This window comes from Benincasa hispida, chromosome 9 (genome assembly GCF_027475165.1).
Source record: "Benincasa hispida cultivar pf3 chromosome 9, pf3_genome.v1.1, whole genome shotgun sequence".
NCBI classification, from domain to species: domain Eukaryota; kingdom Viridiplantae; phylum Streptophyta; class Magnoliopsida; order Cucurbitales; family Cucurbitaceae; genus Benincasa; species Benincasa hispida.
The window spans coordinates 20,724,353-20,735,176 of NC_143486.1; the positions used below are offsets into that span (position 1 = coordinate 20,724,353).

The 10,824-nt window shown below is 33.4% G+C and overlaps 1 long non-coding RNA gene across 3 annotated transcripts; it reads right to left on the minus strand.

The window, feature by feature from the left end:
- Positions 1-200: 200 nt before the first annotated feature.
- On the minus strand, positions 201-10,592 carry LOC120085410 (uncharacterized). Of its 3 annotated transcripts, XR_005483927.2 has the most exons (7): positions 10,380-10,592; positions 9,944-10,029; positions 3,973-4,127; positions 1,036-1,204; positions 706-778; positions 522-617; positions 201-426 (listed from the first exon to the last, which is right to left on the minus strand). It is a non-coding gene; the product is annotated as an uncharacterized LOC120085410 (long non-coding RNA). The 3 variants fall into 3 exon arrangements; XR_005483926.2 differs by lacking the exon at positions 522-617; XR_016531808.1 differs by lacking the exons at positions 522-617; positions 706-778.
- Positions 10,593-10,824: the final 232 nt, after the last annotated feature.

A 10,824-nucleotide genomic window follows, 5' to 3' on the forward strand; every position in this document is an offset into this window, starting at 1 on the left:
AACCAGAATTTCATAGAATACAGCTTACACCAAAGCCATCTTTCTCTCATTCACAAATATCAATTGGTACTAATTCCATGAATAAACAAGAATCACAATACCATGAATACAGCTTCCAATAATAAACAGATCATGTCTTCCACCTATGAATTTATCCATAAACAAGAATCACAATACCAGAACCAGACTTTCATAGAATATTTACACCAAGCCATCATTTCTCTCATTCACAAATCTCATATTGTACTAATTCCATTCACAAAGATCATGGTTAGATAAATTTACATTCATTCTAAGCATAGCATTTACATTCTATTGAGACAAAAAATAAGAATCATATCCTTACAGAAATTGGCCAACAAAACTTGCCCATTGGGTCCGAATTACATCGATCTCTCCTTGCATATATGCATCTTTTGTATTGAACTACAAAAAGGGAAAAAAAAATAAATTCAACATAAGTTTATGTCCATTTATTAAATTAAAGCTAGTACTATATAAAAAATAAATAATTTACGTACGAGGCTAGTAATGGGAATAGTAGGATTATGCACTATTTTATGTATATACTTTTGCACATAGTACCCGCATCCTATAGAATCTAATTGACAAGGGCACTACATATAAAGAAGTTGAAAACAATTGTTAAATTATTATAAAGAAGTCGAATGAACATAAATTGTTAAAAAATGAATACAAATGTACCTTTACATATTTTCATTTTGGAAAAGACCGATAGTGTTGGAGATCGTGCTTGGCTTGCCATGTTTTCAATCCACTAAATAGTTTTAAAACATTAGTTAAACATAAATATTTCAATTAAGAGCTAAGAAAGTTCAATTACACTTATATATTTATAACTCCATGAAAATCCTCTTGAACCTTACTTCGAAGAGAGTCCAAAACATAAACACAATTTTCTTGTAGATTGACTACAATCAATATCCAATGATAACTATAATAAGCAACAATTTTGAAATATTAGTACGTGTATAATGCAAATTAAAAATAACTTAAGAACTTGTATCTACTTACCCTGTGTTATATGGAATGAGGACTAATTGGTCTAAATTAGCCAATTCTAGTTAATTGGCTAAATTTCTGGATCGGATATCTTGAGACTTCACGTGTGGCGATATTCTTACTTGATCAATTATAAAAAAACGTCTTCGTAATATCACGACCACGTTCATCCCAAATATACCTAAACAAAGTAAAAGTTATTATTTATCAACATGAAATAAAGTATAAATGAGTGAATCTAGATGAGTAATACTTACACAATGTATGTCAAAATACACATGTAGCCTATTTCAACCATATTGCAATATTGGAGCAGATCATCGTGGCCTAAATAAATAAATTTGTCTCTTCTAAATATATACTCATCCAAAGAGATACGAATCATGTCTATATCGTTCATGTTATGCATGGCATGTCCGTTCAATAATTTGATAGTACCATTAGCGTTGGTATATTTGGAGGATTAGCTGAAGCTCTTAATTGGTGAATGATCCTACCATAACCAAAGTTACAAAAATTAAAAGTAGGAACAATAATAAATAACCAAACTCATATACTGAAAATGAAACATACTTTTTTCTCGTCAACAATAACTACAAGTTCACGAGTTCAAAAGGATACATCCACTTCAAATAAACAGGTCCACAAAACTCAACTTCTCTTACGAGATGCACTATAAGATGTACCATTATTGTGAAGAATGATGGAGGAAAATACTTCTCTAAGAGGCATAGAGTGACAACGATATCCTCTTGCATACCCTTTAACTGAGATGAATCGATCGCCTTGCAACATATAGCATTAAAGAAGAAGCATAGGCGAGTAATTACAAGTCTTACATATTTGGGTAAAATATCACGAATGGCTACCGGTAATGATTGTTGCATAAGAACGTGATGGTCATGCGACTTAAGTCCATAAAGTTTCAAATCTGTGAGCGATACTAAACTTTGAATGTTCGATGAATAGCCTTCAGGTACTTTAATTTCTGATAGTACCTTACAAAAGCTCAATTTCTCAACTCGTGTTAATGTATAACATGTGGGAGATAAAAAGACTTTTTTCTCTCCTACTTGAGGAGCTAACTCTGATCTAATATTTAGTTCTACCAAATCTAATCGAGCCTTTATTCCATCTTTTGTTTTACCAGGTATATCAAGCAATGTGCCAATAAGATTTGCACATACATTCTTTTCAATGTGCATCACGTCTAAACAATGTTGCACGTCAAGATATTTCTAGTATTCTAACTCAAAAAAAATAGATTTTTTCTTCCAATAAGTTGAAGTGCTATCTCCACTGTTCTTTTCTTTGATACTTTTCTTAGCAAATGAATATTGATACTTACTTGTTTCTGCAAGAATTTCTTCCCCACTCAATGGTTCTGGACCAAATTCTAATTTTTGTGCGCCATTAAAAGCTTTCTTTTGTTTCCTATATGGATGATGGCGGGGTAGAAACTTGCGATGCCCGAGATATGCCATCCTCTTCCCTTTTGGTAAATAAGTGGATGAAGTATTCTCTCCACAAATTGGACATGCATGATATCCTTTAACCGTACAACCACACAAGTTACCATACGCAAGAAAATCATTAATAGTCCATAATAAAATGGCTTTAAGCATGAAACGTTGTTCTTCATATGCATCGTAACATTCTACCCCATCTTTCCAAAGTTTTTTCAAGTCATCTACTAACAAAGCTAAATAAACATCTATGTCATTTCCCGGTTGTTTAGGAATAGATATTAGTGCAGTCAACATCAAAAATTTTCACTTCATGCACAACCATGGAGGTAGATTGTACGTCACTAACATCACTGGCCAACAACTATATCTACTACTAAGATCTCCATGTGGATTTACCCCATTTGTCGAAAGAGCAAGACAAAGATTTCTAGGTTCTGACCCAAACTCTGGCCACAAATTGTCTATTTTTTCCACGATAGGGCATCTTTGGTATGTTTTAATAAACCATCTGTTTCTTTTTTTTAGCATGTCACGTCAATAAACTTGTTGTTTCTTTACTTCGAAGCATTCTTTCAAATCTTGGAATTGGGGAGAAATACCACATGACTTTTGCTGGGATATTCTTAGCCCTTTCGTTTAAATTTTTTTGAACCTTCCATCTTGACATACCACAAATGGGGCATACATTTGCATTAGAGAGTCTTTTCTAAACAAGCAACAATCATTTCTACATGCATGAATCTTCTGTACTTCATTCCAAGAGTACCCAACATCTTTTTTGCTTCATAAGTAGAAGTTGGAATTTCATTAGGACTAGGTAATATGTCATGAATTAATTCCAACAACTCAGTGAAACTCTTATCGCTCCATCCAAATTTAGCTTTTAAATTATATAACTTTACCAATGTAGATATTTTGGAAAAATTTTTACAATTTGGGTACAATGGTTTCTTCGCATCATCTAATATTTCTTCAAAATTATTGGATTTTCCACTAAAATAGTTATTGTATGCAGCCTCAAACATTGTGTCATCAAAATCAACATCATCCTCATCAACTTCGTCTCTTTCACTAGTAGACACATTTTCATCGTTTCTCTTAATCGGTAATGATTCACCGTGAAAAATCCATGTCTGATGACTTTGATCTATACCATTAAAAAATAAGTGTTCTCTTATTTTGTTCACATCTAGAGTCTTTGCATTAACACACTTCAAACATGGACAACTCATGACATTTGGTATATTTGAATGTTGTAGACCATTTTTAATAAACATCTCGACCCCTAAACCATACTCAACTGACATTCTATTCATTTTCATCCATGACTTATCCATGATTATAAAATATGCAACTTAATCTACAAAATAAAACAATAACAAGGAAAAATTTAAAAGCATAAAATTATGATTATAAAATATGCAACATCAACAAATTTAGAACAACTAGACTTTTAAGATAGGCATCTTATAAATATTACCTTGTCCTTGTTATTAAAGTTGTTATGAAGTCCTTTTTGTGTTGGGTGCACCTTCTCTACTTGTCAACCTTCTTAAAACACGTCCAATGCAATCTTCCTATCTTCCTTCCAAATCCCCAAGAATCAAAATTTAGCCTTACACGTCAAACTTGAACCTAACAAATGAAAAACTTCACTCAAAATCAAGTATTGAATCCAAACAAATATCACAATAAACCGTGTCCTTAGATCGTATTTTGTATGAGTCAATATCAAGGACTAAGTTCCTATCAATGAAAAGAAAAGCCAAAAAAAAAAATCTAGGGTTATTCTGAATAATAAAGTAAGAAGTTGTGTTCAGAAAATACAAGTAATATCTAACTAAAAGCAACAAATGTTTAATTCTAAATATGCAGTTGAATAAACAAACTCAAAGGCTAAAAACGTACTTCATTAACAATCCAAAGTTTGCACTCTTTAATTTCAAGCGAATTAATCATAGAGAAAACGAGATAGTGAAACCAATATCCAATTAGTTCACATATCTATTAAGCAAAAAAAAATAGGCATACCAATTAGGAGCTACATTGACTAACTGCTGCATAATACATCACCTCATTTTCCATGTTTTATGAAAAGGAAAAAGAAAAAGAAACTTTCATCTTTCTTACTTATTTGGCCCTTTCAATCTCTAGAAGCTCACACCTAATAATGACTCACAAAAACCAAACAAAGATTTAGAGTCTGCTGAATTCAAGCCTCAATATCATCAGAGTTCTCCATCATTTAGCAAAAGGAATCAAAATTATCCTACTAGTTTTGAACCATCTTATCTATAAGAACCATTAACATAATAGAATTAAGCCAATACAAACTCAAATAAATAAAACCAAGGCTTCCCAATGAGGTGGAGGAGAATCCAATTCTCAACACACCACCAGCTTGACACTGAAAAAGTTTATGGAGAGAGAGAGAGAATTGGATGTCAATTTATGGATTTGATTTGGTGGTTTGCAGAACATCCCAATAGGAAAGGATTAAACCAGAAAGTAAACTTAAAAAAAAAAAACATGAAAGGAGGGAAGAAGTACAAACAAGAAACAATTACAAGTTAGAAGTAAAAGCTTGAACATGTCTCAATGACCAGAAGGCTTAATCTATAAGTTTGGGAGATGTCATTTCCTCAAGTGGGCAAACTAAAAATGACTTCAATTATCAACCCTAACCATCCAACAATCTCACACTCTCTCTACTAAAACTATTGGGTTTTATTCAGTCAAGCATTATCACAAACAAAAATTGAGAAGTCAAATTAATGCCATTAACATAATCTATAGAAATTGTGAATTTATATAAGAAAAAGTAAATTATACATCATCTGTTGAGTAATTAACACTCCTAATAAAATTTCCCCTTCCCCTTTGGTTTTATCCTTGAAAAACTATAGCAACCAAAATCAAATGAACAAAATGTCATCAACATAATAAACTCATTTTACAAGCTAAACGATGAATTCAAAAGAAATTTGCTTACAAACATGTATATAGTTTACATTGTATCGAAATTTCCATTTGCTACTTTTATCATTTGAAATCAAAGATTATTCAGAATAACCCTGTAAATGGTTTTGTGAAAGAATGGTTTTGTGCAAGAATGTGTATGGAAAGGAAAAAAGAAATTAAACAGCAAAAATTGGGGGAATTGGAAAACTAATGAAAATCAACAAAAACATCAAAATTTCAACACTGCTCAAACTTAACTCATTCAACATTGGAGACTACGAGGTCTATAGTCCTCATTCACGTTGACGGCGTGAAAGAGATCAATATAGACGGAAGAGAAGTTGCAAATGATCAGAGGTTTAAATAATCACCTCTCACGGAAGAGAAGGAGATCGACAGACATGGACACGGCGTGAAGAAAATCGACGGACGAGCGAAGAAGGGTGAAGGACGGGTGCGAGCGAGATAGGGTTTGGGCGTAAGAGAGAAGGATGCGGTGATATAGGGTTTTATTATTTAATAAAATAAGGAAAAAAAAAGCATTACACCTTTAATGTCGGTTTCCATTTTTTTTTAACCGACATTATAAATCCAATTTTACTTTTTTCAACCGACATTAAAGCCCGAATTTCTTCTAATGAATATCTAATATAACTATTATATTAAATAAAAGAAACTCTAACATCTAAACTATATATTATAACATTTTATAACATACTTTCAATGCATGTAACATGCTTCCTACGGTGGGATTCTAAATCTACATGGCATACTGTATGTACATACAAGATTTATTTAATTATTACATACATCACAAGTATAAACAATTAAACACAAACTGATATAGTTTTAGTTTTGGCATAAACAAGTAAACAAAAGCCTAATTATTAGAAAATAGCTTCTGAACTACTTCTGGACCGCTCGAACTGCTCCAAAACGAACCAAATAGCTTGAACCGGGCCCAATTCGTCTGAATCGGACCAACCAAAAACCATTCGAGCTGAACCGGACCGAACTTCAAGAGAACCGTCGAACCGACTGCTCTCACTCCATGCTCAATATCTCGCTAAGGCTCATAGTTTAGCATTGACGACCATCATCATGTGTTTGCCTGATCGTTTAGTGTTTGCGTGATCTGTAGCAGTAATGCATGGCGCCTGATCAAGTTACACGATCGTGTAATGTCTTCCTTCTAGCGCATAGTGTCATCGTCTAGTGTCAGACAACGCTACACGATCGCTTAGTGTCTAACGTGCAGCTCCATAGTCTAGCACCAGACAAATACTACACGATCGCTTAGTGCCATTGTCTAACGCCTGAAGTTGATTGTTTAGCGCGCGCACAAAGGTAAGCGATCGTGTAGTGCTATCGCATAGCACCTCGATGCATCGCTTGGCTACCACACAAAGGTAAATAATTGTATAGTGTTATCGCATAGCTCTTCAACACATCGTTTAGCTCCCACGCGAAGCTACACAATCGTGTAGTACCATCGTATAGTAATTCAATGCATCGTTTAGTTCCCGCAGGTACACGATCGTCTAGCGCATAACACTTCAACACTCAACGCCTGAAGTTACACAATCGTCTAGCTTTTCTTCACATCGTCTAACACCTGAAGCTAAACAATCGTCTAGCACTGAACCTCAACGATGATATGAACAGAGGCTGATAAACTAGAATCTGCAACTCGGCCTTCTTCACTTGTTTCTTCAATTACAGCTTAATTTCAACTCTAATGACTCCAAATAAATTACAGACTCTTGGGAACACATATAAGTTCATCAAGCAAGAGCCAATTACAAATTTAATTAAGAAATCAAAGAGAAGTTAAAAGCCAAAACTCAAAAAACCATATCAGTGTAACAGTTTCATATAACTCATATAAAACACCCAACACACCAAAACTAAATCGAATTGAATGCTTACATGATGCTCTGATACCAATTTTTGGATCGTATCAACACGCAGCGGAAGCAACAAGGATCGATAAGCACTCTAATTCATTAATTTTGGCAAAACTAAAGCATGTTATAGCAGAAATAAATGGATATCTTTGTAAATCTTCTTCAAAGCTTGATCTCGGCTGCAAATATCTCTGAATCTTCTTGTAGACCACCTAAATATCTTCCCTATTATCCTCTTGGTACTCTAGATTGAGTTGTGAGACTCAAAATAAGCTTGAATTAAGGGAACTTGGAGAGGTACTCACAACAGCAACCCACTTGAAGAACTCCTTCAACTCGAATTTTTAGCAAAATTCTATCGGTTGCATTGCCTTAAATATACTCCAATCTCTTCAATATATTGCAAAACATCATGCAATGAGAATGGCTGCATGAGATGCAACTCATGCTTGGAGTAATTGAAGACTAAAAATGGTGGGTTATGGGTGAGCTACTTGAAGATGACAATGGAAAATCTCAATTTTCCATTTTGTGTTTTTTTTTTTTTTTTATTTCCAAATTCCAAATTTGATTTTAAAAAAACATTTGATTCAAAAATCAAGATTTATTAATTTTTCAAATTAATTTCATAAATTAATTTTCTAATAAAATTAATAAACAATTTTTAAACAATTTAAATAATTCTAATTAATTTAATATTAAATATTAAATTGAATTTTACACAATTCCACCTTCATATATTTAAATCATATTAATTCTCCAATTTCGTTTAATTATAATTTGAACATTTCAAATTAACTTATCACGCTACCCTAAAGCTAATCCATTTACGAGTTAGTAGGGGGATCTCGCGGACCTATAGATCATGGGCTCCAACGATTCGAGATTAATTGGCTAAACTCACTAAACTGAATTAACCCTCATTCGTTAACTAATAGGTAAATCCACTAAAGCTCATAATTGAACTTCCCTCACTGTAGATATATTATGTCCACTCGATATAACCATGATTAGTAACTTAACCCTTCACAGGTTGTTCGTAATAACGGCTGGGTCAAATCTCTGTTTTACCTCCGAAATTACCTCTTGTTCCTTAAGTCCCACTGATCCTCTAATGAACAATTGATTTTCGATCCAATCAACAAATCGAGTCCCTCTCAGGCCAATGAGAGAGTGAGGTCTCTTGTTCAAGATCCAGAATCAGCACTTAAAGGGAACAACCTCTCTACTAAGCCTAATCGGGTAGGAGTGAATTCCATCTTGGATGGCTATATCCCCCGTTATTCATCCGGTCTTATCCCCAAAATGGGAGGCTTATTGAGCAGTGCTGTTGGACTACTCTCACCGTTTGCAGATCAAAGGATAATCCCGAACAAACAAGAGTTCATAGTTAGCTCAAGATTAAGGTCAAGTTACCTAGGTCATCGCTTTGAAATAGTCAGTCTTAAACAGTAAACAGCGTTATAAAGTAAGAGTGACTGATTTCGTGGTCTGATCCTTTACAAAACTCATTTGCACAGGACGCCCCCACTTCTCATGTCATAACATGTACGAATTAGGATCACTTTGTTTGTAGCACTTTACAACTCTTTGTAACAACTACAGAATAGGCCGCATCCAATAGTGTTACCAGAATAAAGCACCCAACCTTATTCATATATTATAGATCATTTTACTCGAACTGATCCAGTTTTATGTCTCCACATAAAGTTCAAATACTCATGTAATAGTCAAGGGACTTTTAGGTTTATTGGATTTCTAATAAGCAATATATTCAATAACAACTTATTGAATTTTCAGAATAAGTTCTATTGTTTACAAATCACGAGTTTTAGGTCATAAAATCCAACATAAGGAAGATCAAGTGGTGGTCTACAACCATTTACTGAGGAGAATCAAGTTGGATTTTGAGGATTGAAGAAGTTCTTCAGAAGTAAACTCTCAAAACCCTCTTTCATTTTATGAACATACTTACTTTGATGCTAAAATTGATAAATTAAAGTTCTTAATGATCCTGATTTTTTCCGATGATTGCATGCTAACTCCATCACTTAATGGTGTCTACTAGATTGGATTTTTTTTACCAACTAGCTTAGTTAGTCGTTATATGACTAATTCAAGCAAACGGCATAGGAAGGCTATGAAATGGATACTTAGATATCTAAAGTATCCTAAGAGCTCAAGACTAATCTATAAAAAGAATGACCCATCTAATGAAAAAGTCTATGGATATGTGGATTCTAATTTTACAAGGGACCTAGATAAAAGGAGGTATATATTGGGTTATGTGTTTCTATTGGGCAATAACCTACTAAGTTGAAAAGAAAATCTTCAGCCAGTTGTAGCATTATCAACAATTGAAGTTGAATTCGTTGCTTTAGCTGAGGCGGTAATGGTTGAAAGGGTTATTAAATGATTTTTGTATTCAACAAGTAAAAATCAGAATATTTTGTGACGATTTAAGTACAATATACCTATCTAAGAACCATCAGTTTCACAACAAGACAAAGCACATAGACATTAAGTATCATTTTATCAGAGAAGAGATTGAAAAGGGAAAATCGAAGTTGTCAAGATACATACCTCAAACAATGCTTCCAACAAGCTGACCAAATTGGTTACTCAACAAAAGTTCATATGTTGCCTTGATGTAATTGGTTTCCAAATACCTGAAAATGGGTAGAAAATCATATCAGTAAGGGGGATCGTTTGTTACTTACAAAGGTGGAGATTGAAAAGAAGATTAAAAACAGATTAACCATATCTCTATTGTAAGCACCAAGCTCTTTTTACAATTGTTGTCATCTCTTTTTAGATTTTTGCATATAAAAAGAAATTGTGAGTGAGATTGAGTGGTGTGAGTTCATTTTGTAAATATCTACAAGAATTGAAAGCAATAAAGAACCTAACCCCCTCCCCTCCCCCTTTTGCACAATAAAGAATCTAATCCCCTTCCCTCCCTTTTTGCACAGCGGAGGTAAGCAATTTTGTCGAACCACTTAAGTTTGTGTGTTCTTACTTTCTTTGAATCTTCTTCTCTTCTTCACCTTCTTTGTCTTCTTCTTCATCAAATTTCTTCTATCGTCAGCGTCTTCAAACCTTCAAAGAACAGAAACACAAAAAACAGAAGAAAGAATTTTGTTAAACTTTCAGTTTGCATGCTAATTGAAGTCTGAGAATAATCAAAAGGATTAATTGCTCTGAAATGGATAAAACATGTGTGGCATGCAGTGTGCAACATGGAAGTTTAATTGTCATAGAAATTCATTCTTTGGGCTGGGCTTTTGAATTAATTAGGCCCAATCAAAAACTTTTAAAAAAAAATTGACTAAAAAATCAATTATTATACTGATAAAGATACAAATCATGATAAGAAATAAGGAGAAAATAAGCTTAACTTTCAAAAAAAAAAAAAAAAAACAAAATTACCAAACGGAACCTTAATTGTGATACTTTCAATTTTC